This window comes from Lactuca serriola, chromosome 1 (assembly GCF_051521515.1).
Source record: "Lactuca serriola cultivar US96UC23 chromosome 1, Lser_US96UC23_V15, whole genome shotgun sequence".
Classification (NCBI taxonomy): domain Eukaryota; kingdom Viridiplantae; phylum Streptophyta; class Magnoliopsida; order Asterales; family Asteraceae; genus Lactuca; species Lactuca serriola.
In genome coordinates, this window is record NC_136408.1 from 185,301,129 (window position 1) to 185,318,327 (window position 17,199).

Consider the following 17,199-nt stretch of genomic DNA (forward strand, 5'->3'; position numbering starts at 1 on the left):
TCTTTGATGAACAGTGTTTGATTCTTGAGTTCCACAATAGAAGTCTTTGCAATTTAGCAAAGCTTTGACGAGCATTGTTTCATTCTTGGGTTCCACATTAGAGGTCTATGCAATTTAACAAAGCATTGATGAGCATTGTTTAATTGTTGAGCTCAACAATAGAAATGTATACACTTTAAACAAAGCTTTGATGAGGATTGTTTCATTCTTGAGTTCCACATTATAAGTCTATGCAATTTAGCAAAGCTTTGATGAGCATAGTTTAATTCTTGGGTTCCACAATAGAAGTAGTCTTCGCAATTTAGCAAAGCTTTGATGACCGTTGTTTAATTCTTGTGTTCCCAAATAAAAGACTGTGCAATTTAAGCAAAGCTTTGATGAGCATTGCTTCATTCTTGAGTTCCACATTAGAAGTCTATGGAATTTAAGAATGTTTTGATGAGCATTGTTTAATTCTAGAGTTGCACAATAGAAGTAGCCTTCGTAATTTAGTATAAGTTTGATGAGCCTTGTTTAATTCTTGAGTTCCATAATAAAAGTCAGTGCAATTATAGAAAAGCTTTGATGAGCATTGTTTCATTCTTGAGTTCCACATTATAAGTCTATGCAATTTAGAAATGCTTTGATGAGCATTGTTTAATTCTAGAGTTGCACAATAGAAGTAGCCTTCGTAATTTAGCATAGTTTTGATGAGCATTGGTTAATTCAAGAGTTGCACAATAGAAGTAGCCTTTGTAATTTAGCATAGTTTTGATGAGCATTTCTATATTCTTGAGTTCCACAATAGAAGTGTATCCAATGTAGCAAAGCTATAATGAGCATCGTTTAATTCTTGAGTTCCACATTAGAAGTCTACGCAATATAAGAAAAGCTTTGATGAGCATTGTTTGATTTATTAGTTCCACGAAGTCTATGCAATTTAGCAAAGCTTTGATGAGCATTATTTCATTCTTGAGTTCCACATTGGAAGTCTATGCAATTTAGCAAAGCATTGATGAGCATTGTTTAATGAATTCCACAATAGAAGTAACCTTTGCAATTTAGCAAAGATTTGATGAGCATTGTTTAATTCTTTAGTTCCACAATAGAAGTGTATGCACTTTAAGCAAAGCTTTGATGAGCGTTGTTTCATTCTTGCTACAATAGAAGTCTATGCAATATAGCAAAGCTTTGATGAGTATTGTTTATCTCTTGAGTTCCACAATAGAAGTCTATGCAATTTAAGCAAAGCTTTGTGTGCATTGTTTAATTTTCGAGTTCCACAATAGAAGTCTACGCAATTTAGCAACGCTTTGATGAGCATTGTTTAGATCTTGTGTTCCACAATAGAATTCTATGCAATTTAAGCAAATCATTGATGAGGATTGTTTAAATCTTGAGTTCCACAATAGAAGTATATGTAACTTAGCAAAGCTTTGATGATCATTGTTTAATACTTGAGTTCCATAATAGAAGTCTATGCAATTTACCAAAGCTTTGATAAGCATCGTTTAATTCTTGAGCTCCACAATAGAAGTCTATGCAATTTAAGCAAGTCTTTGATGAACAGTGTTTGATTCTTGAGTTCCACAATAGAAGTCTTTGCAATTTAGCAAAGCTTTGACGAGCATTGTTTCATTCTTGGGTTCCACATTAGAGGTCTATGCAATTTAACAAAGCATTGATGAGCATTGTTTAATTGTTGAGCTCAACAATAGAAATGTATACACTTTAAACAAAGCTTTGATGAGGATTGTTTCATTCTTGAGTTCCACATTATAAGTCTATGCAATTTAGCAAAGCTTTGATGAGCATAGTTTAATTCTTGGGTTCCACAATAGAAGTAGTCTTCGCAATTTAGCAAAGCTTTGATGACCGTTGTTTAATTCTTGTGTTCCCAAATAAAAGACTGTGCAATTTAAGCAAAGCTTTGATGAGCATTGCTTCATTCTTGAGTTCCACATTAGAAGTCTATGGAATTTAAGAATGTTTTGATGAGCATTGTTTAATTCTAGAGTTGCACAATAGAAGTAGCCTTCGTAATTTAGTATAAGTTTGATGAGCCTTGTTTAATTCTTGAGTTCCATAATAAAAGTCAGTGCAATTATAGAAAAGCTTTGATGAGCATTGTTTCATTCTTGAGTTCCACATTATAAGTCTATGCAATTTAGAAATGCTTTGATGAGCATTGTTTAATTCTAGAGTTGCACAATAGAAGTAGCCTTCGTAATTTAGCATAGTTTTGATGAGCATTGGTTAATTCAAGAGTTGCACAATAGAAGTAGCCTTTGTAATTTAGCATAGTTTTGATGAGCATTTCTATATTCTTGAGTTCCACAATAGAAGTGTATCCAATGTAGCAAAGCTATAATGAGCATCGTTTAATTCTTGAGTTCCACATTAGAAGTCTACGCAATATAAGAAAAGCTTTGATGAGCATTGTTTGATTTATTAGTTCCATGAAGTCTATGCAATTTAGCAAAGCTTTGATGAGCATTATTTCATTCTTGAGTTCCACATTGGAAGTCTATGCAATTTAGCAAAGCATTGATGAGCATTGTTTAATGAATTCCACAATAGAAGTAACCTTTGCAATTTAGCAAAGATTTGATGAGCATTGTTTAATTCTTTAGTTCCACAATAGAAGTGTATGCACTTTAAGCAAAGCTTTGATGAGCGTTGTTTCATTCTTGCTACAATAGAAGTCTATGCAATATAGCAAAGCTTTGATGAGTATTGTTTATCTCTTGAGTTCCACAATAGAAGTCTATGCAATTTAAGCAAAGCTTTGTGTGCATTGTTTAATTTTCGAGTTCCACAATAGAAGTCTACGCAATTTAGCAACGCTTTGATGAGCATTGTTTAGATCTTGTGTTCCACAATAGAATTCTATGCAATTTAAGCAAATCATTGATGAGGATTGTTTAAATCTTGAGTTCCACAATAGAAGTATATGTAACTTAGCAAAGCTTTGATGATCATTGTTTAATACTTGAGTTCCATAATAGAAGTCTATGCAATTTACCAAAGCTTTGATAAGCATCGTTTAATTCTTGAGCTCCACAATAGAAGTCTATGCAATTTAAGCAAGTCTTTGATGAACAGTGTTTGATTCTTGAGTTCCACAATAGAAGTCTTTGCAATTTAGCAAAGCTTTGACGAGCATTGTTTCATTCTTGGGTTCCACATTAGAGGTCTATGCAATTTAACAAAGCATTGATGAGCATTGTTTAATTGTTGAGCTCAACAATAGAAATGTATACACTTTAAACAAAGCTTTGATGAGGATTGTTTCATTCTTGAGTTCCACATTATAAGTCTATGCAATTTAGCAAAGCTTTGATGAGCATAGTTTAATTCTTGGGTTCCACAATAGAAGTAGTCTTCGCAATTTAGCAAAGCTTTGATGACCGTTGTTTAATTCTTGTGTTCCCAAATAAAAGACTGTGCAATTTAAGCAAAGCTTTGATGAGCATTGCTTCATTCTTGAGTTCCACATTAGAAGTCTATGGAATTTAAGAATGTTTTGATGAGCATTGTTTAATTCTAGAGTTGCACAATAGAAGTAGCCTTCGTAATTTAGTATAAGTTTGATGAGCCTTGTTTAATTCTTGAGTTCCATAATAAAAGTCAGTGCAATTATAGAAAAGCTTTGATGAGCATTGTTTCATTCTTGAGTTCCACATTATAAGTCTATGCAATTTAGAAATGCTTTGATGAGCATTGTTTAATTCTAGAGTTGCACAATAGAAGTAGCCTTCGTAATTTAGCATAGTTTTGATGAGCATTGGTTAATTCAAGAGTTGCACAATAGAAGTAGCCTTTGTAATTTAGCATAGTTTTGATGAGCATTTCTATATTCTTGAGTTCCACAATAGAAGTGTATCCAATGTAGCAAAGCTATAATGAGCATCGTTTAATTCTTGAGTTCCACATTAGAAGTCTACGCAATATAAGAAAAGCTTTGATGAGCATTGTTTGATTTATTAGTTCCACGAAGTCTATGCAATTTAGCAAAGCTTTGATGAGCATTATTTCATTCTTGAGTTCCACATTGGAAGTCTATGCAATTTAGCAAAGCATTGATGAGCATTGTTTAATGAATTCCACAATAGAAGTAACCTTTGCAATTTAGCAAAGATTTGATGAGCATTGTTTAATTCTTTAGTTCCACAATAGAAGTGTATGCACTTTAAGCAAAGCTTTGATGAGCGTTGTTTCATTCTTGCTACAATAGAAGTCTATGCAATATAGCAAAGCTTTGATGAGTATTGTTTATCTCTTGAGTTCCACAATAGAAGTCTATGCAATTTAAGCAAAGCTTTGTGTGCATTGTTTAATTTTCGAGTTCCACAATAGAAGTCTACGCAATTTAGCAACGCTTTGATGAGCATTGTTTAGATCTTGTGTTCCACAATAGAATTCTATGCAATTTAAGCAAATCATTGATGAGGATTGTTTAAATCTTGAGTTCCACAATAGAAGTATATGTAACTTAGCAAAGCTTTGATGATCATTGTTTAATACTTGAGTTCCATAATAGAAGTCTATGCAATTTACCAAAGCTTTGATAAGCATCGTTTAATTCTTGAGCTCCACAATAGAAGTCTATGCAATTTAAGCAAGTCTTTGATGAACAGTGTTTGATTCTTGAGTTCCACAATAGAAGTCTTTGCAATTTAGCAAAGCTTTGACGAGCATTGTTTCATTCTTGGGTTCCACATTAGAGGTCTATGCAATTTAACAAAGCATTGATGAGCATTGTTTAATTGTTGAGCTCAACAATAGAAATGTATACACTTTAAACAAAGCTTTGATGAGGATTGTTTCATTCTTGAGTTCCACATTATAAGTCTATGCAATTTAGCAAAGCTTTGATGAGCATAGTTTAATTCTTGGGTTCCACAATAGAAGTAGTCTTCGCAATTTAGCAAAGCTTTGATGACCGTTGTTTAATTCTTGTGTTCCCAAATAAAAGACTGTGCAATTTAAGCAAAGCTTTGATGAGCATTGCTTCATTCTTGAGTTCCACATTAGAAGTCTATGGAATTTAAGAATGTTTTGATGAGCATTGTTTAATTCTAGAGTTGCACAATAGAAGTAGCCTTCGTAATTTAGTATAAGTTTGATGAGCCTTGTTTAATTCTTGAGTTCCATAATAAAAGTCAGTGCAATTATAGAAAAGCTTTGATGAGCATTGTTTCATTCTTGAGTTCCACATTATAAGTCTATGCAATTTAGAAATGCTTTGATGAGCATTGTTTAATTCTAGAGTTGCACAATAGAAGTAGCCTTCGTAATTTAGCATAGTTTTGATGAGCATTGGTTAATTCAAGAGTTGCACAATAGAAGTAGCCTTTGTAATTTAGCATAGTTTTGATGAGCATTGCTATATTCTTGAGTTCCACAATAGAAGTGTATCCAATGTAGCAAAGCTATAATGAGCATCGTTTAATTCTTGAGTTCCACATTAGAAGTCTACGCAATATAAGAAAAGCTTTGATGAGCATTGTTTGATTTATTAGTTCCACGAAGTCTATGCAATTTAGCAAAGCTTTGATGAGCATTATTTCATTCTTGAGTTCCACATTGGAAGTCTATGCAATTTAGCAAAGCATTGATGAGCATTGTTTAATGAATTCCACAATAGAAGTAACCTTTGCAATTTAGCAAAGATTTGATGAGCATTGTTTAATTCTTTAGTTCCACAATAGAAGTGTATGCACTTTAAGCAAAGCTTTGATGAGCGTTGTTTCATTCTTGCTACAATAGAAGTCTATGCAATATAGCAAAGCTTTGATGAGTATTGTTTATCTCTTGAGTTCCACAATAGAAGTCTATGCAATTTAAGCAAAGCTTTGTGTGCATTGTTTAATTTTCGAGTTCCACAATAGAAGTCTACGCAATTTAGCAACGCTTTGATGAGCATTGTTTAGATCTTGTGTTCCACAATAGAATTCTATGCAATTTAAGCAAATCATTGATGAGGATTGTTTAAATCTTGAGTTCCACAATAGAAGTATATGTAACTTAGCAAAGCTTTGATGATCATTGTTTAATACTTGAGTTCCATAATAGAAGTCTATGCAATTTACCAAAGCTTTGATAAGCATCGTTTAATTCTTGAGTTCCACAATAGAAGTCTATGCAATTTAAGCAAGTCTTTGATGAACAGTGTTTGATTCTTGAGTTCCACAATAGAAGTCTTTGCAATTTAGCAAAGCTTTGACGAGCATTGTTTCATTCTTGGGTTCCACATTAGAGGTCTATGCAATTTAACAAAGCATTGATGAGCATTGTTTAATTGTTGAGCTCAACAATAGAAATGTATACACTTTAAACAAAGCTTTGATGAGGATTGTTTCAATCTTGAGTTCCACATTATAAGTCTATGCAATTTAGCAAAGCTTTGATGAGCATAGTTTAATTCTTGGGTTCCACAATAGAAGTAGTCTTCGCAATTTAGCAAAGCTTTGATGACCGTTGTTTAATTCTTGTGTTCCCAAATAAAAGACTGTGCAATTTAAGCAAAGCTTTGATGAGCATTGCTTCATTCTTGAGTTCCACATTAGAAGTCTATGGAATTTAAGAATGTTTTGATGAGCATTGTTTAATTCTAGAGTTGCACAATAGAAGTAGCCTTTGTAATTTAGTATAACTTTGATGAGCCTTGTTTAATTCTTGAGTTCCATAATAAAAGTCAGTGCAATTATAGAAAAGCTTTGATGAGCATTGTTTCATTCTTGAGTTCCACATTATAAGTCTATGCAATTTAGAAATGCTTTGATGAGCATTGTTTAATTCTAGAGTTGCACAATAGAAGTAGCCTTCGTAATTTAGCATAGTTTTGATGAGCATTGGTTAATTCAAGAGTTGCACAATAGAAGTAGCCTTTGTAATTTAGCATAGTTTTGATGAGCATTGCTATATTCTTGAGTTCCACAATAGAAGTGTATCCAATGTAGCAAAGCTATAATGAGCATCGTTTAATTCTTGAGTTCCACATTAGAAGTCTACGCAATATAAGAAAAGCTTTGATGAGCATTGTTTGATTTATTAGTTCCACGAAGTCTATGCAATTTAGCAAAGCTTTGATGAGCATTATTTCATTCTTGAGTTCCACATTGGAAGTCTATGCAATTTAGCAAAGCATTGATGAGCATTGTTTAATGAATTCCACAATAGAAGTAACCTTTGCAATTTAGCAAAGATTTGATGAGCATTGTTTAATTCTTTAGTTCCACAATAGAAGTGTATGCACTTTAAGCAAAGCTTTGATGAGCGTTGTTTCATTCTTGCTACAATAGAAGTCTATGCAATATAACAAAGCTTTGATGAGTATTGTTTATCTCTTGAGTTCCACAATAGAAGTCTATGCAATTTAAGCAAAGCTTTGTGTGCATTGTTTAATTTTCGAGTTCCACAATAGAAGTCTACGCAATTTAGCAACGCTTTGATGAGCATTGTTTAGATCTTGTGTTCCACAATAGAATTCTATGCAATTTAAGCAAATCATTGATGAGGATTGTTTAAATCTTGAGTTCCACAATAGAAGTATATGTAACTTAGCAAAGCTTTGATGATCATTGTTTAATACTTGAGTTCCATAATAGAAGTCTATGCAATTTACCAAAGCTTTGATAAGCATCGTTTAATTCTTGAGCTCCACAATAGAAGTCTATGCAATTTAAGCAAGTCTTTGATGAACAGTGTTTGATTCTTGAGTTCCACAATAGAAGTCTTTGCAATTTAGCAAAGCTTTGACGAGCATTGTTTCATTCTTGGGTTCCACATTAGAGGTCTATGCAATTTAACAAAGCATTGATGAGCATTGTTTAATTGTTGAGCTCAACAATAGAAATGTATACACTTTAAACAAAGCTTTGATGAGGATTGTTTCATTCTTGAGTTCCACATTATAAGTCTATGCAATTTAGCAAAGCTTTGATGAGCATAGTTTAATTCTTGGGTTCCACAATAGAAGTAGTCTTCGCAATTTAGCAAAGCTTTGATGACCGTTGTTTAATTCTTGTGTTCCCAAATAAAAGACTGTGCAATTTAAGCAAAGCTTTGATGAGCATTGCTTCATTCTTGAGTTCCACATTAGAAGTCTATGGAATTTAAGAATGTTTTGATGAGCATTGTTTAATTCTAGAGTTGCACAATAGAAGTAGCCTTCGTAATTTAGTATAAGTTTGATGAGCCTTGTTTAATTCTTGAGTTCCATAATAAAAGTCAGTGCAATTATAGAAAAGCTTTGATGAGCATTGTTTCATTCTTGAGTTCCACATTATAAGTCTATGCAATTTAGAAATGCTTTGATGAGCATTGTTTAATTCTAGAGTTGCACAATAGAAGTAGCCTTCGTAATTTAGCATAGTTTTGATGAGCATTGGTTAATTCAAGAGTTGCACAATAGAAGTAGCCTTTGTAATTTAGCATAGTTTTGATGAGCATTTCTATATTCTTGAGTTCCACAATAGAAGTGTATCCAATGTAGCAAAGCTATAATGAGCATCGTTTAATTCTTGAGTTCCACATTAGAAGTCTACGCAATATAAGAAAAGCTTTGATGAGCATTGTTTGATTTATTAGTTCCACGAAGTCTATGCAATTTAGCAAAGCTTTGATGAGCATTATTTCATTCTTGAGTTCCACATTGGAAGTCTATGCAATTTAGCAAAGCATTGATGAGCATTGTTTAATGAATTCCACAATAGAAGTAACCTTTGCAATTTAGCAAAGATTTGATGAGCATTGTTTAATTCTTTAGTTCCACAATAGAAGTGTATGCACTTTAAGCAAAGCTTTGATGAGCGTTGTTTCATTCTTGCTACAATAGAAGTCTATGCAATATAACAAAGCTTTGATGAGTATTGTTTATCTCTTGAGTTCCACAATAGAAGTCTATGCAATTTAAGCAAAGCTTTGTGTGCATTGTTTAATTTTCGAGTTCCACAATAGAAGTCTACGCAATTTAGCAACGCTTTGATGAGCATTGTTTAGATCTTGTGTTCCACAATAGAATTCTATGCAATTTAAGCAAATCATTGATGAGGATTGTTTAAATCTTGAGTTCCACAATAGAAGTATATGTAACTTAGCAAAGCTTTGATGATCATTGTTTAATACTTGAGTTCCATAATAGAAGTCTATGCAATTTACCAAAGCTTTGATAAGCATCGTTTAATTCTTGAGTTCCACAATAGAAGTCTATGCAATTTAAGCAAGTCTTTGATGAATAGTGTTTGATTCTTGAGTTCCACAATAGAAGTCTTTGCAATTTAGCAAAGCTTTGACGAGCATTGTTTCATTCTTGGGTTCCACATTAGAGGTCTATGCAATTTAACAAAGCATTGATGAGCATTGTTTAATTGTTGAGCTCAACAATAGAAATGTATACACTTTAAACAAAGCTTTGATGAGGATTGTTTCATTCTTGAGTTCCACATTATAAGTCTATGCAATTTAGCAAAGCTTTGATGAGCATAGTTTAATTCTTGGGTTCCACAATAGAAGTAGTCTTCGCAATTTAGCAAAGCTTTGATGACCGTTGTTTAATTCTTGTGTTCCCAAATAAAAGACTGTGCAATTTAAGCAAAGCTTTGATGAGCATTGCTTCATTCTTGAGTTCCACATTAGAAGTCTATGGAATTTAAGAATGTTTTGATGAGCATTGTTTAATTCTAGAGTTGCACAATAGAAGTAGCCTTTGTAATTTAGTATAAGTTTGATGAGCCTTGTTTAATTCTTGAGTTCCATAATAAAAGTCAGTGCAATTATAGAAAAGCTTTGATGAGCATTGTTTCATTCTTGAGTTCCACATTATAAGTCTATGCAATTTAGAAATGCTTTGATGAGCATTGTTTAATTCTAGAGTTGCACAATAGAAGTAGCCTTCGTAATTTAGCATAGTTTTGATGAGCATTGGTTAATTCAAGAGTTGCACAATAGAAGTAGCCTTTGTAATTTAGCATAGTTTTGATGAGCATTGCTATATTCTTGAGTTCCACAATAGAAGTGTATCCAATGTAGCAAAGCTATAATGAGCATCGTTTAATTCTTGAGTTCCACATTAGAAGTCTACGCAATATAAGAAAAGCTTTGATGAGCATTGTTTGATTTATTAGTTCCACGAAGTCTATGCAATTTAGCAAAGCTTTGATGAGCATTATTTCATTCTTGAGTTCCACATTGGAAGTCTATGCAATTTAGCAAAGCATTGATGAGCATTGTTTAATGAATTCCACAATAGAAGTAACCTTTGCAATTTAGCAAAGATTTGATGAGCATTGTTTAATTCTTTAGTTCCACAATAGAAGTGTATGCACTTTAAGCAAAGCTTTGATGAGCGTTGTTTCATTCTTGCTACAATAGAAGTCTATGCAATATAGCAAAGCTTTGATGAGTATTGTTTATCTCTTGAGTTCCACAATAGAAGTCTATGCAATTTAAGCAAAGCTTTGTGTGTATTGTTTAATTTTCGAGTTCCACAATAGAAGTCTACGCAATTTAGCAACGCTTTGATGAGCATTGTTTAGATCTTGTGTTCCACAATAGAATTCTATGCAATTTAAGCAAATCATTGATGAGGATTGTTTAAATCTTGAGTTCCACAATAGAAGTATATGTAACTTAGCAAAGCTTTGATGATCATTGTTTAATACTTGAGTTCCATAATAGAAGTCTATGCAATTTACCAAAGCTTTGATAAGCATCGTTTAATTCTTGAGCTCCACAATAGAAGTCTATGCAATTTAAGCAAGTCTTTGATGAACAGTGTTTGATTCGTGAGTTCCACAATAGAAGTCTTTGCAATTTAGCAAAGCTTTGACGAGCATTGTTTCATTCTTGGGTTCCACATTAGAGGTCTATGCAATTTAACAAAGCATTGATGAGCATTGTTTAATTGTTGAGCTCAACAATAGAAATGTATACACTTTAAACAAAGCTTTGATGAGGATTGTTTCATTCTTGAGTTCCACATTATAAGTCTATGCAATTTAGCAAAGCTTTGATGAGCATAGTTTAATTCTTGGGTTCCACAATAGAAGTAGTCTTCGCAATTTAGCAAAGCTTTGATGACCGTTGTTTAATTCTTGTGTTCCCAAATAAAAGACTGTGCAATTTAAGCAAAGCTTTGATGAGCATTGCTTCATTCTTGAGTTCCACATTAGAAGTCTATGGAATTTAAGAATGTTTTGATGAGCATTGTTTAATTCTAGAGTTGCACAATAGAAGTAGCCTTCGTAATTTAGTATAAGTTTGATGAGCCTTGTTTAATTCTTGAGTTCCATAATAAAAGTCAGTGCAATTATAGAAAAGCTTTGATGAGCATTGTTTCATTCTTGAGTTCCACATTATAAGTCTATGCAATTTAGAAATGCTTTGATGAGCATTGTTTAATTCTAGAGTTGCACAATAGAAGTAGCCTTCGTAATTTAGCATAGTTTTGATGAGCATTGGTTAATTCAAGAGTTGCACAATAGAAATAGCCTTTGTAATTTAGCATAGTTTTGATGAGCATTGCTATATTCTTGAGTTCCACAATAGAAGTGTATCCAATGTAGCAAAGCTATAATGAGCATCGTTTAATTCTTGAGTTCCACATTAGAAGTCTACGCAATATAAGAAAAGCTTTGATGAGCATTGTTTGATTTATTAGTTCCACAAAGTCTATGCAATTTAGCAAAGCTTTGATGAGCATTATTTCATTCTTGAGTTCCACATTGGAAGTCTATGCAATTTAGCAAAGCATTGATGAGCATTGTTTAATGAATTCCACAATAGAAGTAACCTTTGCAATTTAGCAAAGATTTGATGAGCATTGTTTAATTCTTTAGTTCCACAATAGAAGTGTATGCACTTTAAGCAAAGCTTTGATGAGCGTTGTTTCATTCTTGCTACAATAGAAGTCTATGCAATATAGCAAAGCTTTGATGAGTATTGTTTATCTCTTGAGTTCCACAATAGAAGTCTATGCAATTTAAGCAAAGCTTTGTGTGTATTGTTTAATTTTCGAGTTCCACAATAGAAGTCTACGCAATTTAGCAACGCTTTGATGAGCATTGTTTAGATCTTGTGTTCCACAATAGAATTCTATGCAATTTAAGCAAATCATTGATGAGGATTGTTTAAATCTTGAGTTCCACAATAGAAGTATATGTAACTTAGCAAAGCTTTGATGATCATTGTTTAATACTTGAGTTCCATAATAGAAGTCTATGCAATTTACCAAAGCTTTGATAAGCATCGTTTAATTCTTGAGCTCCACAATAGAAGTCTATGCAATTTAAGCAAGTCTTTGATGAACAGTGTTTGATTCTTGAGTTCCACAATAGAAGTCTTTGCAATTTAGCAAAGCTTTGACGAGCATTGTTTCATTCTTGGGTTCCACATTAGAGGTCTATGCAATTTAACAAAGCATTGATGAGCATTGTTTAATTGTTGAGCTCAACAATAGAAATGTATACACTTTAAACAAAGCTTTGATGAGGATTGTTTCATTCTTGAGTTCCACATTATAAGTCTATGCAATTTAGCAAAGCTTTGATGAGCATAGTTTAATTCTTGGGTTCCACAATAGAAGTAGTCTTCGCAATTTAGCAAAGCTTTGATGACCGTTGTTTAATTCTTGTGTTCCCAAATAAAAGACTGTGCAATTTAAGCAAAGCTTTGATGAGCATTGCTTCATTCTTGAGTTCCACATTAGAAGTCTATGGAATTTAAGAATGTTTTGATGAGCATTGTTTAATTCTAGAGTTGCACAATAGAAGTAGCCTTCGTAATTTAGTATAAGTTTGATGAGCCTTGTTTAATTCTTGAGTTCCATAATAAAAGTCAGTGCAATTATAGAAAAGCTTTGATGAGCATTGTTTCATTCTTGAGTTCCACATTATAAGTCTATGCAATTTAGAAATGCTTTGATGAGCATTGTTTAATTCTAGAGTTGCACAATAGAAGTAGCCTTCGTAATTTAGCATAGTTTTGATGAGCATTGGTTAATTCAAGAGTTAAACAATAGAAGTAGCCTTTGTAATTTAGCATAGTTTTGATGAGCATTGCTATATTCTTGAGTTCCACAATAGAAGTGTATCCAATGTAGCAAAGCTATAATGAGCATCGTTTAATTCTTGAGTTCCACATTAGAAGTCTACGCAATATAAGAAAAGCTTTGATGAGCATTGTTTGATTTATTAGTTCCACGAAGTCTATGCAATTTAGCAAAGCTTTGATGAGCATTATTTCATTCTTGAGTTCCACATTGGAAGTCTATGCAATTTAGCAAAGCATTGATGAGCATTGTTTAATGAATTCCACAATAGAAGTAACCTTTGCAATTTAGCAAAGATTTGATGAGCATTGTTTAATTCTTTAGTTCCACAATAGAAGTGTATGCACTTTAAGCAAAGCTTTGATGAGCGTTGTTTCATTCTTGCTACAATAGAAGTCTATGCAATATAGCAAAGCTTTGATGAGTATTGTTTATCTCTTGAGTTCCACAATAGAAGTCTATGCAATTTAAGCAAAGCTTTGTGTGCATTGTTTAATTTTCGAGTTCCACAATAGAAGTCTACGCAATTTAGCAACGCTTTGATGAGCATTGTTTAGATCTTGTGTTCCACAATAGAATTCTATGCAATTTAAGCAAATCATTGATGAGGATTGTTTAAATCTTGAGTTCCACAATAGAAGTATATGTAACTTAGCAAAGCTTTGATGATCATTGTTTAATACTTGAGTTCCATAATAGAAGTCTATGCAATTTACCAAAGCTTTGATAAGCATCGTTTAATTCTTGAGCTCCACAATAGAAGTCTATGCAATTTAAGCAAGTCTTTGATGAACAGTGTTTGATTCTTGAGTTCCACAATAGAAGTCTTTGCAATTTAGCAAAGCTTTGACGAGCATTGTTTCATTCTTGGGTTCCACATTAGAGGTCTATGCAATTTAACAAAGCATTGATGAGCATTGTTTAATTGTTGAGCTCAACAATAGAAATGTATACACTTTAAACAAAGCTTTGATGAGGATTGTTTCATTCTTGAGTTCCACATTATAAGTCTATGCAATTTAGCAAAGCTTTGATGAGCATAGTTTAATTCTTGGGTTCCACAATAGAAGTAGTCTTCGCAATTTAGCAAAGCTTTGATGACCGTTGTTTAATTCTTGTGTTCCCAAATAAAAGACTGTGCAATTTAAGCAAAGCTTTGATGAGCATTGCTTCATTCTTGAGTTCCACATTAGAAGTCTATGGAATTTAAGAATGTTTTGATGAGCATTGTTTAATTCTAGAGTTGCACAATAGAAGTAGCCTTCGTAATTTAGTATAAGTTTGATGAGCCTTGTTTAATTCTTGAGTTCCATAATAAAAGTCAGTGCAATTATAGAAAAGCTTTGATGAGCATTGTTTCATTCTTGAGTTCCACATTATAAGTCTATGCAATTTAGAAATGCTTTGATGAGCATTGTTTAATTCTAGAGTTGCACAATAGAAGTAGCCTTCGTAATTTACCATAGTTTTGATGAGCATTGGTTAATTCAAGAGTTGCACAATAGAAATAGCCTTTGTAATTTAGCATAGTTTTGATGAGCATTGCTATATTCTTGAGTTCCACAATAGAAGTGTATCCAATGTAGCAAAGCTATAATGAGCATCGTTTAATTCTTGAGTTCCACATTAGAAGTCTACGCAATATAAGAAAAGCTTTGATGAGCATTGTTTGATTTATTAGTTCCACAAAGTCTATGCAATTTAGCAAAGCTTTGATGAGCATTATTTCATTCTTGAGTTCCACATTGGAAGTCTATGCAATTTAGCAAAGCATTGATGAGCATTGTTTAATGAATTCCACAATAGAAGTAACCTTTGCAATTTAGCAAAGATTTGATGAGCATTGTTTAATTCTTTAGTTCCACAATAGAAGTGTATGCACGTTAAGCAAAGCTTTGATGAGCGTTGTTTCATTCTTGCTACAATAGAAGTCTATGCAATATAGCAAAGCTTTGATGAGTATTGTTTATCTCTTGAGTTCCACAATAGAAGTCTATGCAATTTAAGCAAAGCTTTGTGTGCATTGTTTAATTTTCGAGTTCCACAATAGAAGTCTACGCAATTTAGCAACGCTTTGATGAGCATTGTTTAGATCTTGTGTTCCACAATAGAATTCTATGCAATTTAAGCAAATCATTGATGAGGATTGTTTAAATCTTGAGTTCCACAATAGAAGTATATGTAACTTAGCAAAGCTTTGATGATCATTGTTTAATACTTGAGTTCCATAATAGAAGTCTATGCAATTTACCAAAGCTTTGATAAGCATCGTTTAATTCTTGAGCTCCACAATAGAAGTCTATGCAATTTAAGCAAGTCTTTGATGAACAGTGTTTGATTCTTGAGTTCCACAATAGAAGTCTTTGCAATTTAGCAAAGCTTTGACGAGCATTGTTTCATTCTTGGGTTCCACATTAGAGGTCTATGCAATTTAACAAAGCATTGATGAGCATTGTTTAATTGTTGAGCTCAACAATAGAAATGTATACACTTTAAACAAAGCTTTGATGAGGATTGTTTCATTCTTGAGTTCCACATTATAAGTCTATGCAATTTAGCAAAGCTTTGATGAGCATAGTTTAATTCTTGGGTTCCACAATAGAAGTAGTCTTCGCAATTTAGCAAAGCTTTGATGACCGTTGTTTAATTCTTGTGTTCCCAAATAAAAGACTGTGCAATTTAAGCAAAGCTTTGATGAGCATTGCTTCATTCTTGAGTTCCACATTAGAAGTCTATGGAATTTAAGAATGTTTTGATGAGCATTGTTTAATTCTAGAGTTGCACAATAGAAGTAGCCTTCGTAATTTAGTATAAGTTTGATGAGCCTTGTTTAATTCTTGAGTTCCATAATAAAAGTCAGTGCAATTATAGAAAAGCTTTGATGAGCATTGTTTCATTCTTGAGTTCCACATTATAAGTCTATGCAATTTAGAAATGCTTTGATGAGCATTGTTTAATTCTAGAGTTGCACAATAGAAGTAGCCTTCGTAATTTAGCATAGTTTTGATGAGCATTGGTTAATTCAAGAGTTAAACAATAGAAGTAGCCTTTGTAATTTAGCATAGTTTTGATGAGCATTGCTATATTCTTGAGTTCCACAATAGAAGTGTATCCAATGTAGCAAAGCTATAATGAGCATCGTTTAATTCTTGAGTTCCACATTAGAAGTCTACGCAATATAAGAAAAGCTTTGATGAGCATTGTTTGATTTATTAGTTCCACGAAGTCTATGCAATTTAGCAAAGCTTTGATGAGCATTATTTCATTCTTGAGTTCCACATTGGAAGTCTATGCAATTTAGCAAAGCATTGATGAGCATTGTTTAATGAATTCCACAATAGAAGTAACCTTTGCAATTTAGCAAAGATTTGATGAGCATTGTTTAATTCTTTAGTTCCACAATAGAAGTGTATGCACTTTAAGCAAAGGTTTGATGAGCGTTGTTTCATTCTTGCTACAATAGAAGTCTATGCAATATAGCAAAGCTTTGATGAGTATTGTTTATCTCTTGAGTTCCACAATAGAAGTCTATGCAATTTAAGCAAAGCTTTGTGTGCATTGTTTAATTTTCGAGTTCCACAATAGAAGTCTACGCAATTTAGCAACGCTTTGATGAGCATTGTTTAGATCTTGTGTTCCACAATAGAATTCTATGCAATTTAAGCAAATCATTGATGAGGATTGTTTAAATCTTGAGTTCCACAATAGAAGTATATGTAACTTAGCAAAGCTTTGATGATCATTGTTTAATACTTGAGTTCCATAATAGAAGTCTATGCAATTTACCAAAGCTTTGATAAGCATCGTTTAATTCTTGAGCTCCACAATAGAAGTCTATGCAATTTAAGCAAGTCTTTGATGAACAGTGTTTGATTCTTGAGTTCCACAATAGAAGTCTTTGCAATTTAGCAAAGCTTTGACGAGCATTGTTTCATTCTTGGGTTCCACATTAGAGGTCTATGCAATTTAACAAAGCATTGATGAGCATTGTTTAATTGTTGAGCTCAACAATAGAAATGTATACACTTTAAACAAAGCTTTGATGAGGATTGTTTCATTCTTGAGTTCCACATTATAAGTCTATACAATTTAGCAAAGCTTTGATGAGCATAGTTTAATTCTTGGGTTCCACAATAGAAGTAGTCTTCGCAATTTAGCAAAGCTTT